Below are 15502 nucleotides of genomic sequence, written 5' to 3'. Positions count from 1 at the left end.
CTACTTCTGATCTACTTCCCTACCTTCCAATTGGGTATTTAGCCCAATATCCAATTATAGTTAAAGCTAATTACCGAGTCTAAACTCGGCTTAGTGTTTTATTAGAGATAGCAGTGCGTCTAAAAGAAGGTTTTCGGAGTTAGAATGACTTTTAACTCTCGAAATTGATTTTTTTTGAAACGGCCACCACTGAAAATAAAAAAAATGGCTTCATGGTTCTCATCATGTTATACCACACTGAACTATATTTTAACATTTTGCTTTGTAAATAACCATAGTTAATTGAGAACAGGATTAGTTATGTTTTTATTTTGTTCTTCAGTTTTATTTTAGGTGTAAAACTAAAATTAATCATAATTTAGGTAGCCTGAAGTAAAGAAATGCCTACTATACACAATTGCATATTGATAGTTTTGATTCCGGTCCATTAAACGTACAACAGAGCCTAACAACAAAAGACTCCAATATTTCATTGCTCCACGTACATTTGATAACCAAACGAAATTTCGTTTTCCCGTTGTATTAATGACACCATCCATAGAAACCGCATTGAAAAAACACTGATTTTTTACGCCAATATATTGGATTCGTTGCTTGAAGTAGATGAAAAAATAAGCGTGATGCAAGATCAGTTTTCGTCGAAAAAGGTCTTAAATCTGCCGCTTCCTTATTTCTTTACTTACTAGTGCGTGCGCCCGCAAAACTCTCAAGCGGGTTGCATCCCTCTCATCTATCAGGTGTTTTCCATTTAAAGGTTGTTATAATAGTACAGCATATAATAATAATAATAATAACATACCGGGCTGTCATAAACGGATCGAACAGAGTTTAAAATTGATTAAATTTTGAACTGCGCGCCTCTAGTAGACAAAAATTGGCTAGTAAATACTCCAGTCTTCTAGACACATACCAGTTAAAATCGACTGAGAAGGAGGTTCAGATGGAAAAAACATTTTGTAGCCTCGATAATCAATGCTCAATGAATGGTCAAGTTTTTGTTTCTCGAAGGCCACAACGGTCTAGAAATTCACGATAGATTGGTAAGCACATTAGGCAAAGAGGCCTTAAACGAAGACACAGTAGGCGAATACTGTGAAGGTTTCAAGAACGGAGGCTGAAGTATTGAAAACCAATGAGATTATGAGCCGATGTAGGTACCCGAAGGACAGAAAAGCATTGCTGCAATTGAGAACTAGTTTTTAAAAAAGCAAGGCCTGGCATCTCTGTCAGCCAAAACATTTCATATGCATCGCGTTACAGAGTTATTGCTAGAGTATCGAAGATGTGGAAACTGAAAAAATGGATTACCCCCTGAATTACCTCCACGCTAGTTGGAAATGTATTCTATCTCTAATTTGGGAAACTCCGATGAAAAGGAGGCGTACAGTCGCCATGCATAAGGCGTGCGTCAAGCTATAATAATTTCTACCATCATCTAAAAAGAAGGAAAATTCGATGACAGTATTTAGTAGGCTCCGACGTAAGATGATGCTAGCACTAGCGACTGACACCAGAGGCAATGAGACAACTCGCTAGAAACGGAACAATGAATATAGCCTGTTATCTCGAGTTCTCTTAGAGATTTGTGAACAGGTGACAAAACAATCAAAACCACGTAGTCTGGTTACTTTATGACAAAGCTATTGAATCGGAAGAATAGGGAACGATTTGTTGAGTCGCTGCTTCAGTACCACAACAACAATAGGCAACATCCGTCTGATATGATCACGGTCATGTTTATACTTTTAACAGCATTTTTCGACGCACAGAAATACGCACAGTTTGTTTAAACATGTATATCTATCAAATGAACATCCGAAAGTGTTTGCCTTTACCGTCAGGCCTTTTAAGTTAATAACGGCTAAAACCTGAGGTAAAAGAATGTCTACTTTGAAGAAAAAAGACATATATATATATATATATATACATGTTTTCTCTGGATGTATATATATACCTTTCTACACACGTTGTTGCCTCCCATCATAGTGGTGAGATGTATGTATACGGCCAACTCGAAAGAAACTGGACAGCCAGAAATCGCTGTTTGTTACAATCCAAAGGTAGGATTATTTTTCCGTGGGTGAGAATCGACTTCCTTCTCTAAACGCGTAAAGATCTTCATCATGCGCGTCCTCCATACTTCACAGCTGGTTGTGCCGCAGTTTCGCCACTGCAGAGCGGAGTTTGTTGAGCCGTAGGACAAATCCAATCCGATTTGGCGGCGTGATTTAACGGAAAATGCGTAGGACGTGCAGCAATGTCTGTCACTGCGAACCTCCTCCTCTCGACGTACCATAAGAATAGTTCGGCCATAGGCTATATATAAATGCTTTGTAGACGACTTCTGAATTAGCGACTTCACGCTGACACGGTCGCATATAAACAAGAAAGTTCTACACGCATACTGTAGGAACTGAAAACTATTTCAAATTGGTCCGGTTTTCCATGACAAAGAGCACTTGAAGACATGTACTACACTCACATTTTCTATATGTTATCACTAGAATATATGTGGTCCATCGTGTATGTTTTCTATATATATATATATATATATATAACAATCGGTATCTACACAGGAAGAGTTAGCGAATAGCTATCGCGTGATTGCTTTTGTCTTTTCTAGAGCACACCGCAAATGCTCTAACGTGGTATTTGCTTACTGCCTTTTATTTACTTGTATCTATGTCGGACCATAGTTAGCATAAGATGAAATGAAAAGCGCCGCTCTTAAATATATCTTATTGAGCTCAAATAGGTTAAACAGAAATGTAAGAAAGGAATCAGTTTATTGTCAATGATCTTGTATTCAAGCAATCCTCAAAAAAATTTTGACACCTCTTGGTTTGACATAGGCACTTTTGTAATTAAATTGGAGCTTTGTGACACAAGGGTGTTCATTAACGAGGAGAGAACCAAAGCAGAACGTCTGACATTCGAACCTCAAAAGAAATTTACCATGGGCGTTTTTGTTGAACAAAAGTTAAGGAGACGTGGTCGAATACGAAAAAAATAAAAATGGCTATTTCCACTTATTCCACCTCTGAAACTCTTTTGCTTGGGCCTTCGCCGAATTTGGTTTTCTTTGATTTGCTCTCCTCGACCACTGTTTTAATTGTCTATGGATAGGGTTTATTAAGTCGTTATATATAGCGTGCGTGAAAAGTTGAACGGAAAGCAAGAATAAGTTTGACGTGTCTCCCGTTAGCCCAGCTCTGAGGCTTCAATTTGGGCTATGCATGGAAAACAGTGTCTATCGTAGATTCTTTCAGGGACCGCTTGCATAATTTTAGGTGTTCACCGTAATTTTGAATCATCGGCACAGTTTACAGATGCGATAATTATACGAGTAATCTATGTTTGTGCTGGTTCTGGATCTTTAACAGTCACGTTAGTTGTATCGTCTAGGGAACTATTTTGCATTTTTATGTTCCTCAAATGTTATGCTCAAGGATCTTCTCCTAGCCAATGGTAATTTATGAATAAAATCTTCATAACCTACGACATATTACAAAGCGTCTGGTTTCTGTAAATGCCGTGTAGCTTCATTGATATCAAGTTTGTGTCACTTCACCACTCCTTGCATCGCTTTGGCACTAAAAGGCCTATCATTTGTCGCGTGGTCTTCCTCTAAGCTGCCGGCTGCTCATGACCCAAAGGTTTTCTCTAGCTGTACGTTGCTCTTTGTCCTAGCTGTTGCTGATGCGCTAGTTCGTTTCTATGGATTCAATGCATGAGAAGGACTCCATTCATCGTCACTCGCGTCGTGTTGTCCTTGTTTGTGTTCTCTCTCCCGCCTACCTAATACACAGATCGCTACGTGCTGTCATGCCATTGTTGTTGCCAAGTTGTGACCCGATGACACTAGTTGTTGTTATAGAGGTAGTGACTGTCCCGGTGCCGTTGTTCCTTGACTAAGGAAAAAGTCGAGTAAGGTGTACTGGAGTAGGAGACGAAATAGACTTGAGTCGTCGTTGGAAATGGAAGAGCTAGCATGAGGGGGGAGGGGTAACGTTGATTAATGGAGAAGGAGGAAGCAAAGAGGAAGAAATGTTTCTACGAGGTCCTGTGGCCTCTTACGAAGGATAGCAACAAGCAAAAAACACTTCCATCTTACTTGACACAGATCTCAACTTTGCAAGCATAAGACAGCTGAAAAAACTGATCGAGATAGTTTATCAAGTTTAAGCTATGGATATAAGTTAGTGTGATATAAATAAAATATTTTCATGGTACGCTCAATCAATCTCAGGTTTTAATATTAATTAGAGTATTTATTTTAAAGACCTCAAAACAATTGTGCCTCCTTTGAGTTTGCCGTCAGTCTTGTGTCTGAAAGAATCGTTAGACATTAAACCAAGGCCTTTTCGTTATCTTGGAAGCTTTTAAGGTATACAAGAATGACAATCCAATTACGACATTTGAAAGCTTCATTTAATCCCACATATATATATATACATATATATATATATATATATATACACGTGTAAGGTCTACTGCTTGAAGTCCTTCAGTTGATCTTATGAAAAATCATTTCAGCTTGCATAATTCAACGTCATTTACCTTTCATTGATCAATGGGTTCTATAATATGATTTTCAGTTACCAATTTGGCGCACGGGTTGTGCGCTTGCATAAGCCTTCGCAACTATGGCAACGTCCTCAGTGGACCAATAGCTTGACATGAGATTACAAATAATTCACCGCGATATGCTTGCCCTGTTTAGGAGCTTCTCTCGAGGACACTGACTTGTTACCTCTACAGCGTTTATACTCAGGCGCACACCCTCGTCTAGCTTATACATTGTAGTTTCCGAAAATCCTAAATGTAAAATTTAGTTTAAGTTAATAATAGCAAGACATAACTTGAACTCTCGGCTACGCTTTTACCGCGCTTTTTTTTTAAGTGTGCAATCTCTTAGCACGTTCACTTTGTTGCACGTTCAAAGGGCTGTCGATGAGGACGCAAGGTCTGCGACGAAGTGCACACTATAGAAAATTCTGAGATCAGCAACTATACGTTGCTGCTCTGAATAGAGATATTCTACTATAGCATTATATGTTAAAATCTACGCGCTACTTACGTGCTGCCTTCAGACATAAATTGAGGGTGAAACTACCATTAGAAGAATAAAGAAGTTAATCTACCAATTTACTAATAAAATAGATAAATACCAATAAAAAGAACACACATCCTAAATTCACCCATTTTCCATACACGGTCAAATTAAGTTAATTCCAATGTCCTAGAAAAACTTACATGCATGTATAAAAAATAATGAACTTAATTTAGCTTCATTCTCACGCCGAGCCCTTTTACTTTACGAGTAAAGCCCAGTTTCAACTGAATGATCTCTCAAGCCAATGAAAACTGAAGTAATCTGTAAAACCTGCCATATTGGATGAATAGAATTTTTCTAAATATCACAATTTCTCTTGCTGACATAACCATTCAAATGAAAACTAACGACATAAGAACCCGTCGTTCATTACATATATATATTTGAGCATATGACCACTTTTGCTCCTCCTTCTACTGGAATTTGCCCTGGCACTGTGTACCGCTTCATTGTCCAAGTGCATTGGCATCACCTATATTTAGTAAAATTAAGTCGTTTAGGTTCAGTGGGACATCATGTATCTATTTTATACGTTTCCATCAAGCACATCTATTTATCTTCACATTCATTATACGTTAGCATCCCGAATTAAGTAAACATGTGTTTAGTAAGTGTGCCTGTAACAATTTAGTCCTAACGAGGACAGCTGACGGACAGTGAGATCTGCTAAATCGTGTTCGATTATCGTTACATAAACACGATCGATAGAGAAGATAACCCCTTCCCGTGCACTAATGATATCACCTTTTCTCCAAACGCTAACCCTACTATCCTCATTAACACCAACCTGTTTCTTGTAGTCGCCTTATTCATAAGTATCTGGTCAAGTCTCGTCGCATCTTTCAAGACTAACCAAATTATAAAACCTGTTTCGTTCAGGCCTGCGGAAGCTTGACAGAATTCCATTTGTCGTAGTAAGGCAGGGGGCTGAGATTGTTTGTGAGCAGTTTGACGATCGTCAGAAAATCGTCGGCTGTAAGAAAAGTAGTACCCTCGAGCAAGTTTGACCGATCGTTGGGAAAGCGGAACAAGTGCTATTGATTGTCGAATTTTTTTTTCATAAAACGTTATAAAAAATGAACCGAGTTTCGCTTGAACTGATCTTAGATTATGGCGCAGAAATAGTCCCCTATGATTATTAGCACTCACAGTTGGGAAATTACTAAGCAATGTAAGCGATCAACACGACGCCTAGCCGAAGGCGCACTTCCGCTCATGCAATTCAAACTAAAAGCTACAATTAAATATGTACCTAAGAAAACGTTCTTCCATTTCTGTAATAGGCTTAAAGGACAGATTGTAGTTAATATTGGGTAGTCTCACACCGACCCCTTAGTGGTCGGCCTCGGGGAGGTTGAATGTAGAGAATTTAAGAAGGTCAAAACTTAAGTAATGAATCTGGAAGATAACTGTCAAGCGATCCGGAATAGCGAGAGATGGACATAGAAGATCCAATTGATTAGCGTGCACCAGACCAAGGATTGCATTATTTATGTGTTCGGACAAGTGAATATTCTCTATGTTATCAGATGGTGGTAACGGAGCCTTCCAGACAACGTCTGGCAGGTTCGAGCTGGCAGAACGATCTACGGCTATGCATGTCTTAAAAGGCTAGCCTACAAATCTATAGAGATGTATTGTGCAATAGGTTAGATAAGCGGCAAGTTCGTGCGAAGGGAAACGAGCACATATCAAGCTGGTTCGTTGGGAAATACAACCTATCCTGACGCGGAAAACAGCAGGGGCGTCACCTAACAACAACTCAGTAGACCAGCCCCACTCTATACTTTACCCATGTCGCAGTAATACGCTTGCCAAGCTAGTCAATAGTAACAAGCTGGTAAGTGTGTATCGATTCAATTGTTATATCAGATACGGTGACAAGTACTCGTTTTTAGTGGATGTAAAATTTGGAGCCTTTTATGGATGTACTCGTTCATGTCCTATCGTGTGAGCAGCTCCATTCGTTTCTGACTTCGGGCCATAGCTTAGCCGCTGCTATGAATTAATTGTAAAAGATATCTAATCACGATTCGGGCTCACTTGTCTCCTATCACGAGTTTATACTTCTGTCATATTTAGACTTCGCTTGGAGTGTAAGGCCTGTAGTCACCGTCAGCGCCTGCAACAGATATCGGCCAAAGTCTCTCTGCTTCAATAAGAATTGTCAAGCTATTCGCTTTTTGTGTTACACAGCTGCCGTTGCTCACAACGACAATTATAGATTAAGCAGTGTGAGGGTTATCTGAATCTGAATAGAAAGCACCTTGTATGAGTGCGAGCCAGGTCAATTCGACGGTTGAGCCCTTTCGGGGCACTCTTATTCCGACCTTTTCTGCGAAGGTCACTTGATAGGGAAATGAGAGGGAACTGCTTCGTTTTCCATCAGGAACTGAAGCATGGTACAGTTCGGTAGGTCGGCTCATGGAGCAGCTAGCTGCTCTCATATTAAGCCACTATGTGGCGCCATGTGATTCGCCTAGTGAACAGAGATTTAGAAAGCAGCTTCGGTACGTATTTCTACTTTGACTTCCTAGAGCGCAGGAGAATGTGGCGTGTCATTATACAAGCTGTCGATTCGTGGGGGATACCCCCGCACAATCTGAAATTAGTTTAATAAAATTGGTATTCCTACAGCTTTGCCTCTAATCTAACATATGATTGCAAAACTGGTGGCCGCTAACCTCGTCATTTTCGCGGAGCGCGCAGCCTCTGCGTAAATGTTTAACGTGGACGGGTCAACGAGAGTCAGCGCGAACTAGCAGGAACTCGTACTATTTTTCGAAGCTCACCAGTTTTATTACAGGGTAAGCGAAAAAACTGACACATCTTCCTACAATTGGTCGTTGTATAGGAAAACGAGCCGCTTCGTTTTGAATGGAATCGATAATTAGAAAAAAGTAGATCTAGTCCGGATTTTTACTTCACAGAGATAGTACACAAGTTTAATCAGCCTGCTGCGAACATATGGAATGCAATAGAGGATATTATCTTAACTCAGTTGTCGTAAGAAATATGCTGTAAAAAAATTTATCGTCATCTAGAATATTTACTCCATACTGCTATAGTTCATTAAAACAGCCTAAAAGGCAAGAACACTTAAGGCATAGGGTGCGATACTCGATGTGACTGACCTTACCCAATGTACGAACTCTACATACCTCTCTTATTTTTCCAATATACATATATATATGCCGTCACTCATTGCTCAACTGGTAGATCTGGTAGTGGTCTATGGTTACTACTAAAGTTAGCCTTATTTCCCTATGTTTTACTCTAGCATTCTATCGTATGGTTCATGCCAGCAGCGATTGTCGAACGTTATTACATATTTGGAGCTGTGCCGATCGGGACGTTTCGTCACTCGTTGAAAATTTCGTCATTAGAACAAATTCATCAACCCTTAATGCGCTTTTAGTGAAGGCAATTATGCGGATAGTGGCACAGATTCAGCCTTTTTCATAAAGAAAAAAATATGCACTGACATCGAGCGTAAGGGTATGTATTAGGGCAACCGCAATCGCCCGTACGTGTATATTATACACGGGCGCCTATTGCATAAAAGTGCAGATAGACGCAGTGCCAAGATTATTCGTGATCTGTAGTCGTTTCTGTATATAGCGTCATTATTAGCCGCAGAAACGCTTCGCGTCGTCTCTGCAGGTTTCGGAAGTATTTCGAAATTACAAATTGAAGCTCAGCCCCGGTGGTGGCATACGGGTTTAGAAGCTCTACTACAATATCAATGCTAATCATTGCATCATGAAAAAGCATAATAATAATCGGCAAACCTAAATTTCTAGGTAGAACTATTGACAACTACTACTACTACTACTACTAGAACGTTTCACCAGTGGCTACTGGTAGTGATTTGGTTCTGCAATGAAACATATTGCACCAGGCGTCAGACGCAAGGTCTGCCCTTCGCAAAATGCAAACCCAAATCGCGTCACGTTTAAATCTAACGTACAATATGGCCGATCTGATCAAACCGTTCTAAGACCATAAACCATCATCTGATAATTAGTCTTGTTTGGACACGAAGATAAAGCTGCAACATTTATATTTCAATCAACACTCACGTAATATCATACGATCATGCTGTCTAACAAATAAGAACATTATTTGTATGTTCTGAGGCGCCCGACAGAAGCTACCTTGTTGAAACATTTCTGTTTATAGGATCTCGCTGTGCTTATGCAAAACAAACATCTCTTCGTTCTGTCGAACGTCACACTAAATATCACTTGCACGAACATTATGCTGTAGAATAAACTTGTCTCTGTTTTATATTGACAGCCTATGAATAGACTTGAGAAATGCCTGCTGTGCCCACATAGTTGCAAACGCCTTTCTCTCAAAAAGGACCGAACGTCATAAGTGACTTATCTGGATAACTGAAAAATGTACCTATTCTATATATTTGTACTATTCAGCAGCCCGAAATCTGTTTGACTGCGATCAGAGGCCCCTCTAACGATCCATTTTTAGCCGAGAAGACGAACATAGTTTAGTCTAAAGACTACTGCAAAACATCGGAAATATGCCTGTGTAACGGATGGGTTGCCTAAAGTAGCAGCAGTAACAAGATTGTCAGTTTGAATTTAGGTAATGGCTTATTTCTAGTAGGACAGGCTCACACAACGTTTTGCATTGCAAGCTGATTGACTATATAATTATATTTTTAGATGTTTTTATAGCGTTTGGAAGTGCTTGGAAATTTTCTCTTTAATACGTTTAATTCTTCTTTACAACTTTTATTAGATATAAATGAAACAATATTGAAGGCGTATCAATGCACATATATAGGCTAAAGCTTTGATAAGCCAGTATCAATAACAGCTAGAATTACATGCTTATCGTGCTCTCGACGACTCCCATTTTTGCTCTCTAACCGTCTCAGGAAGGTTCAATTCACTTATTTTACTATCGGACGCTTCAGAGTGCTAAATCGGGCATCAATGCGAGCTGCTATCAGCGTTAAACTAACCATGATTTAAGGAACAATGATAGTGTTTGTCAGGTTAACCGAGTTCCCGAACTCGCTGCTGTTTAGTCAATATACCGCTAAGTACTCAACTTGAAACACTTTCGGTCACCGCAAAGGTACCTTAAATATCAGACACCAAAAGCTGCCATTTCCGGTTCCGGAATCCGTTTTGAAATTGGCAGTGCAAGATTTGAATTGATTTAAATGTTTTTATTTACCGAGTAGTCGTTGCTTAATTCCAATAAGTTTTCTCCACGCCAGGAGTGTCTGCGTCTAGTTCAGTGGCATTTTTCTCCTATGGTGCTTATAACCAGCCGCCTTACAAATCAACGTGGATCTTGGTCTATTATATCTATACGTAATGGTATGAGACATTGTACATAACCGAACCCTCAGTTCTGGACGAACGCTTTGGAGTTCAAAGCGAATGTTGGGGTGGGGCAGGCGGTAGCGCCGTGAAGTTGGAAGCCAAAGAGTCTCGGGTACGAGTCTGGTTCGGGACATGCAAGTTAATGCAATCTTATACTGGCGAATTTGGTAACAACGAAAATTGCTAGAAAATAAAAAGTTGCCAATATCATCCTCTCCTTTAAAGAAGATACGACTCCTAGCTTATTCCATAGGCTAAGTTATTATTGGGTTAAGATATAATTATTCCCGATTACGAACAAGACCTGTGAAGGAAGGACCGGCCTGCCTGCCTGCCGGTGTTTTTTGTTTTTGTTTTGACTATTTTATTCAAAGAATAATTTAAAATAGAAATCACAAACTATTATTTGTTACCTCATTATTCCCTATTAGCCCTTCCTCTAAATTCCATACCCTCGCGACCTGCTTACCACCAAAGTTTTAGTTGTTTAACTATAACGTAGCAATGTACCCATTGCGACTTCCAATGGCTTTTTAACTGCATTAAATGCGATTTTTAATTGGCGGATTGATCAAATGATAGGGAAAAACGTTATTATTAAAAAGTGTCCCCCTGTGGATTGGACAAGTCTAGAAGCAAATACATTTAGAAAATAATAAAAAAACAGAAGTTTGATAAGATCTTATAATCGCGTTGGCTCAACTCACTATGAAAAAAAAATGTTCCTTTTAAATGTTCTTGTCGAAATGGACCCAAGATAGTAAAACGTCGCTTTGAAATGTACTCAACGTTTAGCAGAGGGCGGGAACTGCCCCCCGAACTGTGGTAAAGTAGGCTTGATGTAAAAAACGCGTAAAAGTTCTATTAATAGAAAAACATATAGCGAAAATGTTGGCACGACCCGAGGCAAGCCAAGTTTTCCTCTTCTAGTAAGGAACACTGGATCATTTCGAGACTTCGGTGTTTGAGGAAGTTTTATTTACTGAATGCTTCTGGTCTTTTCCTACATTTGACATCGGCCCTATCTAACAGTACAGTGCAACCTGAAAACTAGAAAAAGAGCATTTTTAAATAAATTGAAAATTTGAATTTTATCGTTCTATAATTGTTGTTACCTTTAAAATTGTATATGATAAGTAACATTATTTCCCCAAAGCGTTCCCGTCTCGTTTTTCAAACAATGCAGGCGCAATGAAAATTTTCGCTTGAGCTGTTCTACCTAAATTGCATTTTGCGTATTAGCATACGTCAGACGAGGCACAGCGCCTTCTTGGCAGCAGTCGGTGTACGAAAATATCCTAAGGCATTTCGCGATGTTGGCGCCACTATGCCTACCATGAATATGAGCACAAGTCACAACAGCACCAGCAACAACGTTCTGCCGGAAAAATGCGAAAAGAGCTCCATAATAAAACAGATATTTTCTCTACGTTCTCAGTACGTTGCTTTACGAAAGCTCTGGTTCACGTTGAAACCATACGTTTCAGTTTTTTGGAAGAGTTCATATAACAGCTACGCTAGCCACCTAAAGACGTCCGAAACGAACATTCTCATTATCTGTTTATAACTTAACTTTGCAAAAAACAATCCCGATCATAATATCAGTTTTCGAAGATATCTCTATAAACATAATACACCCTTCAGAAGCTTGCGATAGTAAACTTTTTGCAGAACGGTATATATAACGTTCAATCCACTCGCTGTAGGTGCGCGTCGTATGTTCGGTGGGAAATCCATTGTTTGTAACGATGATCTGCTATTTTGAAAGTTTGCTTAAGCCATTTTACCGGTCTATCTACTACATAAGTTGGAGTAGTGTACGACGACGTGTCCTTGTATTATATACTATGATTAGCTCGGCATGTTGACACGCCATGCGATGCTGATGGGTACGAAGATACAGGATCGACAGTTTGGAATGAACAACTCCAATCATGGCAAGCCAAACAACTTGACAGACTTCTTCCGTGAAATGTCAAGAAGTTGGGTATATATTGAAGTTGCACTGAGGTCTGAGGTGTTTTTTGCTCTACTGAATGTGTCATTTTATATTCCTTTGCAGCAACGTACTGCCGTAGTGCTAAAATGCATGTAGAATCGTATGTTTCAGTGTGCATTAACGATGGCAATTCAGCAATACACAGGGACATAAACTTATAGAAGTTAATCGTTATTTTGTACTCGTTTTTTTTCTACAATAAAGTAAACTATGGTATATAGGCGGTGGTGTCTAATCTTGAACCCGCGACCCTTCTGTCTGCACAAAGACAAAACTGCTTAATGCTTGTTTTGATCTCTTCTAACCAGATTACAGTTAACCTGAACAGTAATAATGATAGGATAAACAGCGTTTCTCATAATCCTTCTTCGCGGGTGCTCTTGTTGCCTAATGTTTATATTTACTGTCATACCTACGGCCATTGACAGGTTAGAGTCGCTCTAAATTCGGCATTCCGCGTTTCAGTCGTCGACGCCAACCTTATCGGCGTAGATAGTCTTTTTTCTATGAATAAAGGTAATACTGTTATTTTAGATTCGATATAGTATAGATGGAGAGGTATCAAAATAGTCATTGATCCTCAGCAAGTTGGCTAACGGGTGGGTTTGGGATTTGAAACATGTAGTTTATGTTCTATGTTAACATATCTATTTTAATTGGCATAAGTCGATCTATTACCTCTGAGCAATTTCCTTAGATTTCTACGAATCCCAAAATGCGATGTAGGGAAACATCTCTTAACCATAGCCGAACTTTTGTTGAACTCTTCATTAAGACTTTCTTTTACTAAATAATATCTCTGCTTTTATGTTTCATAGGAGAAAGTGCCATTCATTGACACCAAGCTGATCTACCGGCCCTGACACATCCAGACAACACGAAATATAAAAGCAGGTCATAGGTTCCGTTTTGCCGCCGAAGGTAACGAACTGGTCAGATATGACATAGCTAGATAGCCGTATGTATATATGTTTAGATATTTGTGCAAGTATGTATACGCACGCGTATCTGGCTGAAAACCATGCTAGACTTTAGTCGTCAATGGGACACTAAAACGTCTGTGAATTCATTTTGCAATGAAGATGACGCGCGGCACGCGATCACGTCAGATCGTTCATGGAGGCGCTCAAGTCAGGTACTCTGAGCTCAAAAATCCAAATTAACTGTTGAAATGAATCCTAAATACTGATCATCTTGTTTCAACGTTTCAGACATTAAAGATTAGAAGGTCAATCGTCGTGTGTGGGATTCGTGCTGGCGCTAATTAAATTTTGCTGGTTGGAATAAGCACGCCAAACTAGCTGTGTGTGGCTCGCCTTAGCGGGGCGTGACTCGCGTCGGCAGAACCCAACAGGACCTGAAAAAAAAACACCAGCCACCACTTCTTTGAGTTGTTTCCTTGTTTGTTGCCCCCCGTATAAGGGTTAACAGTAGTGGTAGTAGCAGCAATGGTCTGTCCCAACCACACTCATCGCCACTTTCGTCCCCCTTCTTCCTTTTTTCGTTCTCCTCGCCTTCTTCTTCATTACCCTTCGTTTCATCGACCCCCATTTTTAACACCATAGGCTTTAGCTAACACCTAGAATCCGACAAGCTACCTACAAACCTACCTAGAAAGCTGCTGAACCAACCTGAACGTAGCTGTTGCAGGTGGCGCTCGTTTCAACCTCCCAGTGCAGGGTCCCAGTGCGCGCGCACTATGCGTGTGAATTCTCCAGCTGAGAGAGGCAGGACTTTGGCTGTGGGCTAGCTAATATTGGCTCTAACATACTGGCATAGCGTGAGGAACGAGGTCATCAAGAAACGGACAAAGTTGAATTGTTACATGAAGAAAGGGCCGACGATTGTTCTAATATTAGTTCTCGCTCTATTATATTTTAGGCCGTTTCGGTAACTGCTAACTATTCAAAGGTACTCGGTAAAATGAATCAAATAACGCTTGAGTTATCTGGTGGCAAAAATTAACCGCTTTACTATTACTAACACTTTTCTAGGTAGCGTCTACTACCTTGCGCTCATCGCAACCCGTCTATGTAATAAATCACAGTCACAGTGGTCTTAGATACTGATTATTATTTATTAGATTATTAATAGGGTGACATCGACGATTGATATTAAACAAGGCTGCATTTTCTGTAGTAAAAAGCTACAATTAAAAAATCCTAGTGTATGTGTATGTAAATTGTGTGATATGCGCGTTACATTAACTAGCGTGTATCTAACGTGAGCATCCCAAACACTTTTTCATATCCTATTTTAAGGCTGAGAGACGTACGTTTAGCTTGCTGTCGTCACACATAACTACTGAAAATATTTAGTATATAACCGAAAATAGCTTAAAGATAAAAGGATTTTTAGAAATTTAAAAAAGGAGCTTTTAGCAGTTGTTTAGAGTTTTCACTTTATGTTTATTGAAGTAGCCGGAAATATGCAGATTCTTTCAACACAGGGCGGATTTCACAGTGCAACATGAATGTAACAGGGGCATTTATAGCATGTATATATTTCTTTAAAACTTGTTGTAAGAATCATAGGTCATCGTTGTAGCATTTTAGATATGTACTAATGCTATAGAACTGTAACGTAGTGTTGTAGGAAGGCAGAAGCGATATAAGGTGCCCCTGTTACAAATATGTTGCATCGGTAAATTTGCCCTCGAATGCTGTCTTGATAGATGTGAAATGAAGCCTCTTTAACCTCCATCTCGCACCGTGTCTAATATATATATATATATATATATGAAATCTGACAACATAACTCTTTCATACCTTTGGCCTTGTGATTTTTTGCTGTAAAGCTGTATATAACATGGTATGTGTCGGACAGTGCCGCAAATAATCCGTGGCCTGATTTACCATACTCGTAAATTGACTGGTGAAATCTATACAGAGCCGTCAATTCAAACTACGTGTGAATGCGGGTTATGCAAACGACTGCTGGAAAAACATTCGGCTGACATTAGTTCCCAATATGTAGGGTAAATCAAGTTCTCCTGGTCGAAGCTGACGTGAAGAAAGGAACTTGTTT

General features: G+C 39.6%; 1 long non-coding RNA gene across 2 annotated transcripts; it reads left to right on the top strand.

Moving 5' to 3' along the window:
- Window positions 1-7538: 7538 nt before the first annotated feature.
- On the top strand, window positions 7539-14536 carry LOC111271299 (uncharacterized). 2 transcript variants are annotated; one of them, XR_015315270.1, is made up of 5 exons: window positions 7539-7626; window positions 7826-7923; window positions 8397-8614; window positions 13294-13396; window positions 13687-14536. It is a non-coding gene; the product is annotated as an uncharacterized LOC111271299 (long non-coding RNA). The 2 variants fall into 2 exon arrangements; XR_002686795.2 differs by lacking the exon at window positions 8397-8614.
- Window positions 14537-15502: the final 966 nt, after the last annotated feature.

The sequence above is a fragment of the Varroa jacobsoni genome, unplaced genomic scaffold (assembly GCF_002532875.2).
Source record: "Varroa jacobsoni isolate VJ856 unplaced genomic scaffold, vjacob_1.0 contig00513, whole genome shotgun sequence".
Lineage (NCBI taxonomy): Eukaryota > Metazoa > Arthropoda > Arachnida > Mesostigmata > Varroidae > Varroa > Varroa jacobsoni.
The sequence above is the reverse complement of the archived record's forward strand: the minus strand, read 5'-3'. Positions and strand labels throughout refer to the sequence as shown.